Source organism: Pararge aegeria, chromosome Z (assembly GCF_905163445.1).
Source record: "Pararge aegeria chromosome Z, ilParAegt1.1, whole genome shotgun sequence".
Classification (NCBI taxonomy): domain Eukaryota; kingdom Metazoa; phylum Arthropoda; class Insecta; order Lepidoptera; family Nymphalidae; genus Pararge; species Pararge aegeria.
In genome coordinates, this window is record NC_053208.1 from 22,316,820 (window position 1) to 22,331,660 (window position 14,841).

A 14,841-nucleotide genomic window follows, 5' to 3' on the forward strand; every position below is an offset into this window, starting at 1 on the left:
TTTATCTGCCTTACTAACAAGAACCTATTTATTTTGATTAACTAGGTTAGCGCGCGGTTCTAAGTTCTACAGTACAAACAAGTGTAAAATAATTTATGTCGGTCCCAAGTTTAATACCAAACAGCTTCATAAAGGAATGTTTTAACTGGCGTCGACGGGTAAAATCATATATCAATTATATTTTATGTAAAAAGCCATGTCTTAAAGAAAAATCAAGGACTAGATAAGCAAGTCCCCTAATCTTTTAAGAGATAAATATCTTTGTCTATTTTCATAAAAGCGTAACAAGTTGCACAAAATCGTATCGAGTTAAAATCCCTAAAAATACTTATGTTCAGGAGTGGGCCTCATATGGTTGAGATGATGATGATGACGATGAAGATGGTTTGAACTAAACCAATTCAAAATTGATATTTTCCTCAAAATAAATTTTAAAGTTTGTACCTGTCTATTATTGTCCTTCTTAAATGGTGTTTAGGGGTGTCGCTTCTTGGCTGCCGGGATCAAAACTTCCTTACATGCTCCATTGTTCTAGTTACATCTTTTAACCCAACAGTAGTATTGTAGGAATTTTAGAACTGAAAATAAACCATTAACCGTTTTAGAAGACAATAGAACACATTTTAAGAGGATGATATCAATGTTGGTTGTAATTTTTCGATGCTCTCCTTCATGTTGCCCGTCTCACAAGCGTCTATTTTCTCGGCAGAACATACTGTCATCTTTGATTTCTTTTATTATTTTCTTCAAATACGCACACTACCAGTACTTTGAATACTTGACGTGTAAAAACTCCTTATCATCAGCCTCATTATCTCCTCCTTTTATACTTTTACTACATAATTATCTATCGCGCAATTAATATCATCTTTCGCGGTCAAATACACATCGATTATAACTTTATTATTTTTCGCCAAGGCAAACAGAGCAAAGATGTAAATAAGAACAATGTAGCCAAATTTTATAAATGTTTACTGAATCCAGCTTCTACGTACCCAGAGTACTGCCAAAAGCTGCTTAAAAGCTCCTGCTGCCAAATGCTGCTTGTTGAATGTGATGTGGTTTACCCAGATTTTCCAATCTAAAACCAAAAGATAGATTTCTGTTAGCTATTTTAACCAAATTTTAATTTAAAATTTATTTATTCATGTAGGCCTATCACGATAAATGTTTGTTTACATAATTGTAAGGGGATGGTGATAACTTCGTTCGCCAACTTAAACCTAAAGCTACGAGGGTTCCAAACGCGCCCTGGTCTAAGAAGAGCCCACAACAAACTTAGCCGCGTTAACCTTTTAAGTTATTACCAAAGTAAACAATGGCCTTTATTCGCCTCACTGTATAGTTATAAAAATTCTGCTTACCTGGTCTAAGTATGCATCACACAGCATAATATGTCGCATCTCATGTCATCTGTTTAAATACGGTGCCTGCTTTTCCCGCTTGTTTGTGCCATACCCTGAAAACATGAAATTGTATTTTCTTATATTGCGATACTTCAGGTAACTAAGCTATCATCATTTCTACAAATTCAAACAGTTTTTCTGAGAAGAGAACAAAATATTTCGTAGAAATTTTACTGAAGTAAAAAATGGCCTATCTTCGCCTGACTGCATAGTCGCAAAAATTCTGCTTACCTGGTCTAAGTATGCATCACACAGCATATGTCGCATCTCATCTCATCTGTTTAAATACGGTGCCTGCTTTTGCGCTTGTTTGTGCCATACCCTGAAAACATGAAATAGTATTTTCTTATATTGCGATACTTCAGGTAACCAAGCTATCATTATTTCTACAAATTCAAACAGTTTTTCCGAGAAGAGAACAAAATATTTCGTAGAAGTTTTATTGAAGTAAAAAATGGCCTATCTCCGCCTGACTGTATAGTTGTAAAAATTCTGCTTACCTGGTCTAAGTATGCATCACACAGCAAATGTTGCATCTCATCTCATCTGTTTAAATACGGTGCCTGCTTTTCCCGCTTGTTTGTGCCATACCCTGAAAACATGAAACAGTATTTTCTTATATTGCGATACTTCAGGTAACTAAGCTATCATTATTTCTACAAATTTAAACAGTTTTTCTGACAAGAGAACAAAATATTTCGTAGAAATTTTACTGATGTAAAAAATGGCCTATCTCCGCCTGACTGTATAGTTCTAAAAATTCTGCCTACCTGGTCTAAGTATGCATCACACAGCAAATGTCGCATCTCATCTCATCTGTTTAAATACGGTGCCTGCTTTCCCGCTTGTTTGTGCCATACCCTGAAAACATGAAACAGTATTTTCTTATATTGCGATACTTCAGGTAACTAAGCTATCATTATTTCTACAAATTCAAACAGTTTTTCTGACAAGAGAACAAAATATTTCGTAGAAATTTTACTGAAGTAAAAAATGGCCTATCTCCGCCTGACTGCATAGTTGTAAAAATTCTGCTTACCTGGTCTAAGTATGCATCACACAGCGTATGTCGCATCTCATCTCATCTGTTTAAATACGGTGCCTGCTTTTGCGCTTGTTTGTGCCATACCCTGAAAACATGAAATAGTATTTTCTTATATTGCGATACTTCAGGTAACGAAGCTATCATTATTTCTACAAATTCAAACAGTTTTTCCGAGAAGAGAACAAAATATTTCGTAGAAGTTTTATTGAAGTAAAAAATGGCCTATCTCCGCCTGACTGTATAGTTGTAAAAATTCTGCTTACCTGGTCTAAGTATGCATCACACAGCAAATGTTGCATCTCATCTCATCTGTTTAAATACGGTGCCTGCTTTTCCCGCTTGTTTGTGCCATACCCTGAAAACATGAAACAGTATTTTCTTATATTGCGATACTTCAGGTAACTAAGCTATCATTATTTCTACAAATTCAAACAGTTTTTCCGAGAAGAGAACAAGTATTTCATAGAAATTTTATTGAAGTAAAAAATTGCCTATCTCCGCCTGACTGCATAGTTGCAAAAATTCTGCTTACCTGGTCTAAGTATGCATCACACAGCATATGTCGCATCTCATCTCATCTGTTTAAATGCGGTGCCTGCTTTCCCGCTTGTTTGTGCCATACCCTGAAAACATGAAATTGTATTTTCTTATATTGCGATACTTCAGGTAACTAAGCTATCATCATTTCTACAAATTCAAACAGTTTTTCTGAGAAGAGAACAAAATATTTCGTAGAAATTTTACTGAAGTAAAAAATGGCCTATCTTCGCCTGACTGCATAGTTGTAAAAATTCTGCTTACCTGGTCTAAGTATGCATCACACAGCGTATGTCGCATCTCATCTCATCTGTTTAAATACGGTGCCTGCTTTAGCGCTTGTTTGTGCCATACCCTGAAAACATGAAATAGTATTTTCTTATATTGCGATACTTCAGGTAACCAAGCTATCATTATTTCTACAAATTCAAACAGTTTTTCCGAGAAGACAACAAAATATTTCGTAGAAGTTTTATTGAAGTAAAAAATGGCCTATCTCCGCCTGACTGTATAGTTGTAAAAATTCTGCTTACCTGGTCTAAGTATGCATCACACAGCAAATGTTGCATCTCATCTCATCTGTTTAAATACGGTGCCTGCTTTTCCCGCTTGTTTGTGCCATACCCTGAAAACATGAAACAGTATTTTCTTATATTGCGATACGTCAGGTAACCAAGCTATCATTATTTCTACAAATTCGAACAGTTTTTCTGACAAGAGAACAAAATATTTCGTAGAAATTTTACTGAAGTAAAAAATGGCCTATCTTCGCCTGACTGCATAGTTGCAAAAATTCTGCTTACCTGGTCTAAGTATGCATCACACAGCATATGTCGCATCTCATCTCATCTGTTTAAATACGGTGCCTGCTTTTGCGCTTGTTTGTGCCATACCCTGAAAACATGAAATAGTATTTTCTTATATTGCGATACTTCAGGTAACCAAGCTATCATTATTTCTACAAATTCAAACAGTTTTTCCGAGAAGAGAACAAGTATTTCGTAGAAATTTTATTGAAGTAAAAAATTGCCTATCTCCGCCTGACTGTATAGTTCTAAAAATTCTGCTTACCTGGTCTAAGTATGCATCACACAGCATATGTCGCATCTCATCTCATCTGTTTAAATGCGGTGCCTGCTTTCCCGCTTGTTTGTGCCATACCCTGAAAACATGAAATTGTATTTTCTTATATTGCGATACTTCAGGTAACTAAGCTATCATCATTTCTACAAATTCAAACAGTTTTTCTGAGAAGAGATCAAAATATTTCGTAGAAATTTTACTGAAGTAAAAAATGGCCTTTCTTCGCCTCACTGTATAGTTCTAAAAATTCTGCTTACCTGGTCTAAGTATGCATCACACAGCATATATATTGCATCTCATCTCATCTGTTTAAATACGGTGCCTGCTTTTCCTGCTTGTTTGTGCCGTACCCTGAAAACATGAAACAGTATTTTCTTATATTGCGATACTTCAGGTAACTAAGCTATCATTATTTCTACAAATTCAAACAGTTTTTCTGACAAGAGAACAAAATATTTCGTAGAAATTTTACTGAAGTAAAAAATGGCCTATCTTCGCCTGACTGCATAGTTGCAAAAATTCTGCTTACCTGGTCTAAGTATGCATCACACAGCATATATCGCATCTCATCTCATCTGTTTAAATACGGTGCCTGCTTTTCCTGCTTGTTTGTGCCGTACCCTGAAAACATGAAACAGTATTTTCTTATATTGCGATACTTCAGGTAACTAAGCTATCATTATTTCTACAAATTCAAACAGTTTTTCTGACAAGAGAACAAAATATTTCGTAGAAATTTTACTGAAGTAAATTATTTTACAAATTTTTGATCGATCTGATCTGATTCATTTAGTGATCATCTCTCCTGAGAAATGTTGTATGTTTTTTTTTCAGTCATGGTTTTTTGCAGAGGACGAAACTTCGAAAAAAATAATATGGAGAGCTATGATGACTGAGGGTTTAGTAAACGGGTGAATCTAAGAACACGCTTCAGGTATTACAGATAGGTAGGCGAGTGCTCGATCAAATGTCATTCGAAACGATTAGCATCCGATTAGCAATGAGCTTTTTAAACAGAATTTTAAAATAAATTTAAATATAAGTATTTGTCTATTAAAGTAGTGAGTTCTTCTTACCGGATAACTTTATCGCTGATCGCCTGTGTCGTCCGGCGTCGAATTTCACCATCGAGCTCAAGTTTTAGCCATATCCACAAGCGTGCGGACTTGCTCCGCGGACAGCACGAACATCGAGCCTCGGCCTCACCATCTGCATCTGCTGAAGAAGGAATTTCGAATTTATCCACAAGATTTTTTCTCAATATGAATCAAAGATCAGAATTAAACACCTATGCAAAATTTTGAGTCTGTGGTCAAATTCGTTGAGGAGTTCCTCGTCGGATGCCAACCCAGAATGCAACAGCTATGTCATGAAGACATTTAGAATAAAATGTTAAAATTGAACGCATGTTCAATGTTTTTGTCTGTGCAATTAGCCGTTGACGAGTTCCTCGTCGGTAATCATCTTCACCTGCAACAGCCAGTCTTGGCGGTAAGTAAAAGTAACCGTCACAATTGAATGCGTTTGCGAAATTTCATGTCTCCGCTCTTAGTGCAGCTTCTAATAATAAATCAATTAGTTTATTAGTTGTCATACGTTATGCAGCTGTGTTATTAACACAAACGAACAAATAATGTAATGGCTATTTGCTGGCGGCTTTGAAAGACCAATTTGTATATAATAATTGAAATTATAGTGTCGCGGTAAAATCACTACCAACCGACAATCTTTTTATCGTAATCAAAGTGAAAATGCAACTTTTTTAGGGGGTTTGGTTTAAGTTTAATTTATAACAGCTTCGTCTAGTACGCTGTGACAGACGGAGGAAAGAATCGATAATGATGAGTGGGCTCAGCGCATGCGTATGATAGCTTTGCTGCTCTTTTGTCAGCTTACAGAAGAGGTGCAATCACAATGCTAAGTCTTACCATTTAGAATGGGGATTAAATCTTTTCGGACAACAAAAACTGTTCGTAATGATTGAGAGCTGTGACAATTTAAGACATTTTAAATATCACTTGCTTTGATGGTGAAGAAGAACATCTTGAGGAAGGAGGAGGATAACGTTCTCAAATGTGTGTGAAGTCTACCAATCCGCACTTTGCAAGCGTGGTCGACTAAGCCTGAACCATCTTAATTCTGAGAAGAGACCCGTGCCCCTTAGTGGGCCGGCAAAGAGTTGATCATGATGATGACTAATGGAGAATGATCCACCAAGTGAGAGTCGCTGCACTGTTCCTTGTCGTGCTTTACCACGAAAAAGCGGTTACTTGCTTTGATATGGTTGTTATGAACAAATCAAAAACTGTGCGCATGCGTTATGCAGCTGCGTTATTGGACGAGTCATCCGAGCTAACAAAGAATATTATGTCTGTTTGCAGGCATGCTACCACGATAGCACCCTACCGATAAAGGCGGTACGTCTCAAAAAAGGCGGTAAGCGATACTTTCCGGTTTGATGTCGCGTAGAAACCGATTAATATAACTCGAACCAAACTTGTGGTTTTAGTCAACAAAGAGGCATTATCAATTTGAATTATAAGATAAGGGGATCCGGTTTGAGTTTTCAAAGTCAGAAATATTTTTAAAGCCACCAAGTTTAAAAGCTCCATTCAAGTATCAAGTTTAATCATCATCAAGTTTAAAACCGGTGGGCAAGTTGAAGAAAAAAATAACTAATGACGAGTAGACTTTGCGCATGCGTATGTTAGCTTTGCCCGGGCGAGCTTACAAAGAGGGTGTCAAAATGCTGAATCTTACCTTTTTTTAATAAAAAGTAGATAACATTATGTCGCTCAACGAAAAAGTTCGCACTGATCAAGAATGATCCACCAACTGAGAGTCACGGCACTGTTTATTGTCCTGCTTTGCAACGGAAATGGTTCATCAGTCCTGTGTCCCGTTTACGGTTTCAATCGATGAACAAAGGCAATAAGTGGTGGTGGTTGTTATTGGGTGGGTAAGCCCAGTTAATAAAGAATATTATGGCTATTAGTTGACTGTTTCTAAATACCAATTTGTATATCCTATGAACAAAAAACGTTTGCACAGATCGAGAATGATCCACCAACTGAACACGGCCCGTTCTTTGTTATGATCAAATCAATAAGTGTGCGCATGCGTTATGCAGCTGCGTTATTAGGTGGTAAACCAAGCAAATAAGATTATTTTTGCTGTCTATTTTGAAATACCAATTTGTATACGTATACTATTACTAATAATAATTAAGATTATGGTTTCGTGGTTGAATCAATAAAAACTGACCAATTGTCTGTGTCTCATGCCACAAGGTGTGGTATTTTGTGTTTGTATTATTAAATTTTTTCTTATGAATTACAAAAACCGAATTTATATTTTTTTCCCCTGATAAGTGTCACTTTAGGAGTTCCCTAACCATTATGCACCGCGCAACGTTGTCGTAATTTCAGGTAGCCTGAGTAAACAAAGTGGCATTATCTCAATTACAAACTAAGAAGGTTGAGGTTTGAGTTTCTATGGTCAGAATAATGTTTAAGGCCATCAAGTTTAAAAGCTCCATCCAATATGATGTGAAAGTTGAAGGAAAAAACCAATAATGATGACTAGACTCTGCGCATGCGTATGCTAGCTTTGCCCGGGTGAGCTTAAAAAATGGCGTGGTCACAGTGCAAATTTTAATAAATTATTCGCACTGATTGAGAATGATACACTGCACTGTCTATTGCCCAAAAGTTAAAAAAGAATATTATGGCTTATTTTGAGTATACCAATTTGTATATGTCTAATAATAATTAAGTTCTGAATTCTTTTTAATTAAAGTTATGGGTTGGTGGTATTCTACCACCATTCTTCAAAGTGACAAACTTTTTTGCCTGTTGTGAAAAATATGATATAATGACAAGATAATGGGGCTAGATTTTAGGTAAGTTTGAGTTTTAATCTCAGATATCTTTCAGGTCACCTTGGTTAAAAGCTACACCCAATACCCAATTGGTACATTCTGCGCATGCGTATGCTAGCTTTACCCGGGCGAGCTTAGCAAAAAGGGTGTATGCACTGTAACTAAACACAGATGATAAATCTAGCGTAAAATACATTGTCTGCCTAATAGATACATACTAGATACCGGCAACCTAAAGAATATATATAAAATACCTATATACCATATTATTTAATATTACAATATACTTACGTTGACATTATATTCTCCGCACTTGAAGAGTATTTCCTGCTTAATGAATGTCTCTTGCATTTATACACACACGCAAAAACCCTAAATAGAGAATTAAAAAATATACCTTAAATAACTGAGACACAACCAAACGAAACGATGACTGGAGCCAAACTGGACGCAGGCCACTCCTTTATTAGAGAAAATCAATACCCTGCAGTGCCACTCTCGTCATGCGCTCTGTCCTCTGCATAGTCACAGTATAAAGAAGAATACAGAAGTCCAACGCCTTTGATCTCGTGGTAAATGCCACTTTAAATTAGGATAGGTTTGTCTAGTAAACGCTATTTTACAATAATTCACTAATTTAGCTCAGATTAACACCAGCTTTTCTAATCCATGTTTAAGAATGGCTGCCTTGTGAAGTCTACGTTGATATTTTTTTGAAAACTCAACGCTTTGGGGCTCAGCCCTATCATATGACTATTGTAAATTCTTTTAGACGTGTCTATGTGACCACGTATTTTGAAAGCCCGCTGCCCCATCATGTTGATATTTTAAATTGATTTGTTCCAAGTAGGTAAACCTACCATAATCTTAATATCCTGAAACTGCATAAATACTTAATATTCTATAGCTCAAATGGTGTGAAGATACACCGCCAAGAGGTAAGTAAATGCGTCAAGCAATCCCGTTGCCAGCACTGGGATTGTTAGTGATTGATCAGAATATAATATCAGAACCAGATATAATATCAGATATAAATGGGTATACTAATATCGGTATCGGTAGTTGAAGAGCCGTAGCTCAGGCTGCGACTGCCAGAGTCGCAGGTTCAAATCCTGTCAGTTTAAATTTATGACATCGATTACAATATGATATTTTTAATAACTTTTTTCAAAGTTTTTTTCTTTGTGTTTGAGACCCTTAATCGAAAAGCCAGGCTCTTTATTAAACTTGGTACAAGGTAGTCGATATTTTACATAATGGTTATTTGGATTTAACACAATTTTTTTACTCTTATAACTAGTTAATTTCCCAAGCATATATTTTGTTATTATAATTTAAAACTTTGCTTATGAGTAGTGATAATGTTATTTGTAGCTGGATTAGGAGTATTACATAATATCTGTTTCTTCTGCACCGTAATGATCTGCTAAAGCCTGGAATCCTTGGGATGGTAGCACTGTAACGGAGAGTTACGACTCCAAGCACAAGAAGTAACGCGATGTAGATCTCAGAGTGAAATGAAACAATGCTTGAAATCCTCCCTTGAAGAAGTTTCTGATTGGAGTGATGCGAATTTAGTGGAGTTCAAATTTACTATTCTGACTGACTCCAACTTTTTCAAGGTATTTCCGAACGGAACACTGACCTAATTGACCTCCTGAGAGCTGATATCTCTGCTAACATCAACTTCGGTAGATCCATAGAATCTAAAGAACCACCAGCCACCAAAAAATAATTGGTATTCTCAATAATGTGAGGCGGTACTTCATGCCCCACCAACTGGTTACCCTATATCAGGCTCAGGTGCGGTTGTGCATGGAGTACTGAAGTAGTAATGGCTTTATGATGGCTCAGCCAAATATCAATTGGCCGCTTTAGATGCTGTAGATTGCCGTCCCAAGAGACTTATAGGCGAGGTTTCACCACTTTTGGCTAAACTCCAAAATCTCGATCATAGTCGTAGGGTAGCCAGATTGTCGGTGTTTTTTTGGATATACTTCGAGAAGTGTACTCAGGAATTGTTCGATCTCGTTCCCCCTTCACCATTTTACAATGGCACCGTAAGACACCGGGCGTGCTTACGTCCTTATATTGTTAGTATCCCAAAAATCTCACACAAAGCGATTTGCATTTTTTTTTATACGCATGGCTGGGATTTGCAACGCCCTGCCGAGTTATGTGTTTCCTAAATCTTACAACTTGGGTATCTTTAATTCAAGAGTCAATATGTATCTTCTAGGCAAGCGCGTCCCGTCTTAGGCCACATCTGCAATTTCCATCAGGCGAGACAGTAGTCAAGCGCTACTCCATAACTAATAAAAAAAAAGTTAAAAAGAAATCGTATTTGAGAGTTATCATATTTAAAGTTGCAATTCAGTCCAGTTGAATTTTTTTCAATATACTGTATTGCATTTTTTTATTTGTTCCATAAAAATAATAAGTATACTAAAAATGTAATAGATGGATAATAAAACGCTTTCACCTAAGGCGTGTACCTACATTTGTTATTTTATATTTGTTTTATGTATGGAAATTTATCGTCATCATATCAACCGATAGACGTCCACTTCTGGACAAAGGTCTTAGGTAGGTAGGGAGTTCCAAATTCCACGGTTCTGTGCCGCTTGGATCCAGCGGCTATCTGCGACGCGTTAAATGTCGTCTGTCCACCTCGTTGGGGGTCGACCAACGCTGCGTGCGGGGCTGCCATTCCAGCACCTTGGGACCCCAACGTCTCCTCCGAGCAATGTGGTATGGAATTTGCTGAAGACGATTTTTTGCTGGGATCGCATGCAGTTCAGAGCCAATCTGTATAGTCGATTGTAAGATTAAACACGTGGAGGCCCGTGAAGGCAAAATGGTCAAGCATTATTAATTTTAAATATTGATCTTAGCTTTTTAGCAGCTATTTATGCATGTGCTATGTTCCTGAGTCTGCATATTGGAATTTTGCACAGTATTTTTCGTTTACGTATTCTGGATAACATAGATAACCTAGGATAGATCCATGAGCTGCACCGACTGTAATTTCGGTTACATCCCTCGGCGCATTACCAACTTACATTTGGTTGTTCTTGCAATTACAGCACCGCTTCAGTATTAGGCTTTAGTAGTATGAATATCTAAAGCTTTTTGTGACAGAGCTCGTCTGGGGAACTACTATCGCCATGCTTATTTCTGCCGCTAAGCAGCATTGTTGCAATGCTGTGTTCCGGTCTGAAATGCGTGGTTGCCGGTGTAATTACAGGGTACGTGAGGCTTTACACCGACGGCTCAAATTCGATGGACACGGAGCCGTGTTGCAGGACGTTCTCCTTGCATGCCCTATGAAGTGTTGCTCTGTTTTTAGGCTATGGTCTCCGTTTACCATCAGGCGGCCCACCTGCTGGGTCTGACTATTATTACCTACTATAAAAAAATGGTGAAAAAGCGTTGGCACTCTCATAGATACTGTGCATCATCTCTGCTCCAATAATACAAATTTAATTTATTAAAACTTGTATTATTCAAAATATTTTGTGCATTTTATGTAATGGAGAATATTAACATCGAATTTCATCCACAAAAATATGCCTAAAACTGACTCTAGCTCTATATTGTATAACCAAAATACAACATCGATACGCCGCTACATGGAAGTCTACAGAGTATAAAGTAACTAATATACAAAATTTCGCTTTTATAACATTAGTAGGTAAAGATAAAAAAGTTTAAAACAATACAGTAAAAATCATTCAGTTAAATAATTCAGCACATGCGTGCGATAAGGTTGCATTTGCCAAGCTTCTCAAAAAGGGCGTTTTAACAATGATTATATTTAAAAAAAAGTTTTAATAGATTATGTAGATATGTAGATATAGATACATAAAACGAGTAATATGCATATTTATAAAGAGTAATAAAATAAAAGAAGTCGCCAAACATTATTATTTACAAGACTTACACAGAAAAGTAAAATAAACAAATTGTCGTCGGTACTTTATTAATACAAAATAAAAATATACATATATTGCACTGCATGCGTACTATGAAATACTTACATCGGCTTGAGATTCTTCGTATCTGTAGTATATTTCCCTTATTAATGATAATTTCTGCAGCACACCTCACACATTACAAAACAAAAAGATGAAATAACCAATAAGCCCAATTATGACTAAAATTAAATTAACAAAATGAAGAAAACTCCAAACCAAACGCAGCGAAGACTAGAAACAAAATGGGCGATGCCAAGCAGAAAAATCAATAAAAGTCGTGCTCGCTAATATAATCGGTTAATTTTCTGGGTTTAGGCATAAAATAATGACTCATTAAGAAAGTCTTTAGATTACAATAAAAAATACATATGATTGGTAATTACATTTTAAAAACGCTGGTTGAAAATATAAATTGATAAATTTAAAAATATTAAAATAGTAGACTAGTTTTTTCATCATAACGTGACGCGTGAAATATATTGGCGTTAGTACCATTCAGTTCATACGTCAACCTATGATGAATAGGCTACTAGTGGTTAGTATTTTTGACTATGGTTACGTTTGAGTTGTACTGAATACGTTTACAGAAGGAGAGCGAGAAGCTAGTATTAGATTCTTATTAGGTGATCCCGAGTTTGATTCCATAGATGGCATACTACGGTCATATGGCGTATCTTCTTTACCGCATAGGCAGCAGAAGCAAGCCTTTTTGATAAATTATTTAGGTACATCAGGGCCCCATTGAAGTTAAGAATCTAACGTTATTCTTAGAAAAACTGTCGTATCCTTCAGTTTCAGTTTCTCATTATTAAGTAGTGCAGTGGTTTTCACGTGTTTAACATTTGGTGAAGTAAAATTTATACACTTGGATTTTTTTCCTTTAAGAACCAAACTATTAGCTTCAACCACTGGATCACTTTAGCGAGAGAGTAGTTTACGTCGTAAAAAGCTAATTCACGCCGTTATTTTTTATAAGTTAGTGTGCCGTCGGTGCGAATGATGTGTCTTTGCTGCCATGGCAGGATTCTAATGCAGATTGATGCTTTAGCCTGTGTTTACGAACTGCTTTTTCTACATAACCTAATACTAACTCTTCATCATCATCATTATCACTTCAACCGATTGAAGTCCACTGCTGGACATTGGTCTTTTGTAGAAAGTTCCAAAATCCACAGTCCTGGGCCGCTTGTTTCCATCGGCTCCCAGCGACTCGTTTGATGTCGTCACGTTTCAAAAATGTTCTACCATCGAATCAAATGCAATACTTTAATAGAACTTATAATAAATTATGATGTTACTAGGTAGGTACGTGTATACCAGAATAAAGGTAGATTAAAACATCAGTTACACTACAAGATATTTAGAGTTCTGTATGTCGGGTATGCGTAATACCTAGTTAATACGAAACTTACCTACCTACTACTTACGTAGTTACTATTATACAACTGCTGCACGAAAGGTTTCCGTGTGCTTTTCTGGAACAAAACGTAAGTACAAAACAGATGAAATCTTAGAGCCGAATATCGTCATATCGGGTGTAGCAGTTATTGAAGGAAGTCTTGTGTATTGTTCTTCGTGATAGGTCCTTGATAGTCTTTTGTCTAAGTTCTTTATTTTATTGCTAAGAAAAGTCTTCAATGCGTTAAGAGACGCTTCTTCACGTGTTGTTATGCCCGTTTTAACTAAACCTCGAAGTCGCCTTAATCGGATGCCTAGTGATTTAAGTAAATCCTAGAGAAATTAAAGTTTCAAAAAATCTTATGTGATGTCTAACGACGTAAGGTTCCGTTTAAAGTACCGATTCGGCAGATCGTAAGTTTTAGGAGACTCATAAACTGACACTTGAAAGAACGTCTTCGAACTATATGACGTCATATACTTACTACCAATCCAAATTATTATTTTTCAGTAGCGGAAACTACACAGACGTCTGACGTAAGTGTTACTTCCGTTAGAAAAAACCTACGTCCCTAGTCGCGCCTAAAGAAGTTTTACTTCAAAAAATTGTTCTGCTTTTCTTGTTCTTGTTTAATTCTTGGAAGTAGAATTTAAATTATTTATAAAAACAATAATTTATCTTAGTGACTAGAAAAGGTAATCAGGGCTATAAATCAAACCACTCAGGCAAAGAAAGTAACATAAAATGTATTTGCGATAGTATAATGAGTACTTATTAATAAGTATAATGGTTTAGTAAATAGATAGTATTACCAACTAGTTTTATTACGTTTAAGATACTCGACATTTGATAGTGTCAATACGGTTATCATAATTTGATCTAACCTAATGTGTTATAGTGTGGTAAGTGGCTAAGTTATTATTCGTTTGAAGAAGAAGAAGAAGAAACACTTTATTGCACGTATAACATACAGGAAAAGAAACAGTAAGGAGTATACAGAACACAATGTAGACATGCAAAGGCGGCCTTATTGCTGCAAGCAATCTCTTACAGGCAACCTTTGTAGATAGGACTTACAGCGAGAGAACGGGATGGTGCCAAGAGTGTTGATATATAAATGTAAAGATACAAATACATATATAATTTAAATAAATATACGCAATATATAAATATTCATAATATATATCAATATATAACAAACATAATATACATAAGTAGATTTTAACACACAATTTAAAAGAAAGAATATACTTCAGATTCCATCACTCAAAGAGAGGTAGTAGCCCTTCAGACGACTCTTACATATCGGAAGGGAACTACTTCCACTGATTTCAGCAGGCAGATTGTTCCAGAGCATAATTGCCTCAAAGATGAAAGAATTACTGAAGAACTTCGTTTTACAAAATGGGAGTACCAGACGGTTACCAAGGCGGGATCGAAGGTTGGAATGAGAAGATGAGTCAGAGATAAAGCGAAAACGATCCCTTAAATAAGAGGGAGGTAAATGACTTTTA

General features: G+C 36.3%; 2 long non-coding RNA genes across 3 annotated transcripts; both read right to left on the reverse strand.

Moving 5' to 3' along the window:
- Positions 1–452: 452 nt before the first annotated feature.
- Positions 453–2,787, reverse strand: LOC120636224. 2 transcript variants are annotated; one of them, XR_005659356.1, is made up of 6 exons: positions 2,715–2,787; positions 2,446–2,536; positions 1,907–1,998; positions 1,638–1,728; positions 996–1,081; positions 453–578 (listed from the first exon to the last, which is right to left on the reverse strand). It is a non-coding gene; the product is annotated as an uncharacterized LOC120636224 (long non-coding RNA). The 2 variants fall into 2 exon arrangements; XR_005659357.1 differs by lacking the exons at positions 453–578; positions 996–1,081 and adding an exon at positions 1,395–1,459.
- Positions 2,788–4,130: 1,343 nt separating this feature from the next.
- LOC120636226 lies at positions 4,131–8,367 on the reverse strand. Its single transcript, XR_005659359.1, has 3 exons — positions 8,243–8,367; positions 5,148–5,289; positions 4,131–4,150 (listed from the first exon to the last, which is right to left on the reverse strand). It is a non-coding gene; the product is annotated as an uncharacterized LOC120636226 (long non-coding RNA).
- Positions 8,368–14,841: the final 6,474 nt, after the last annotated feature.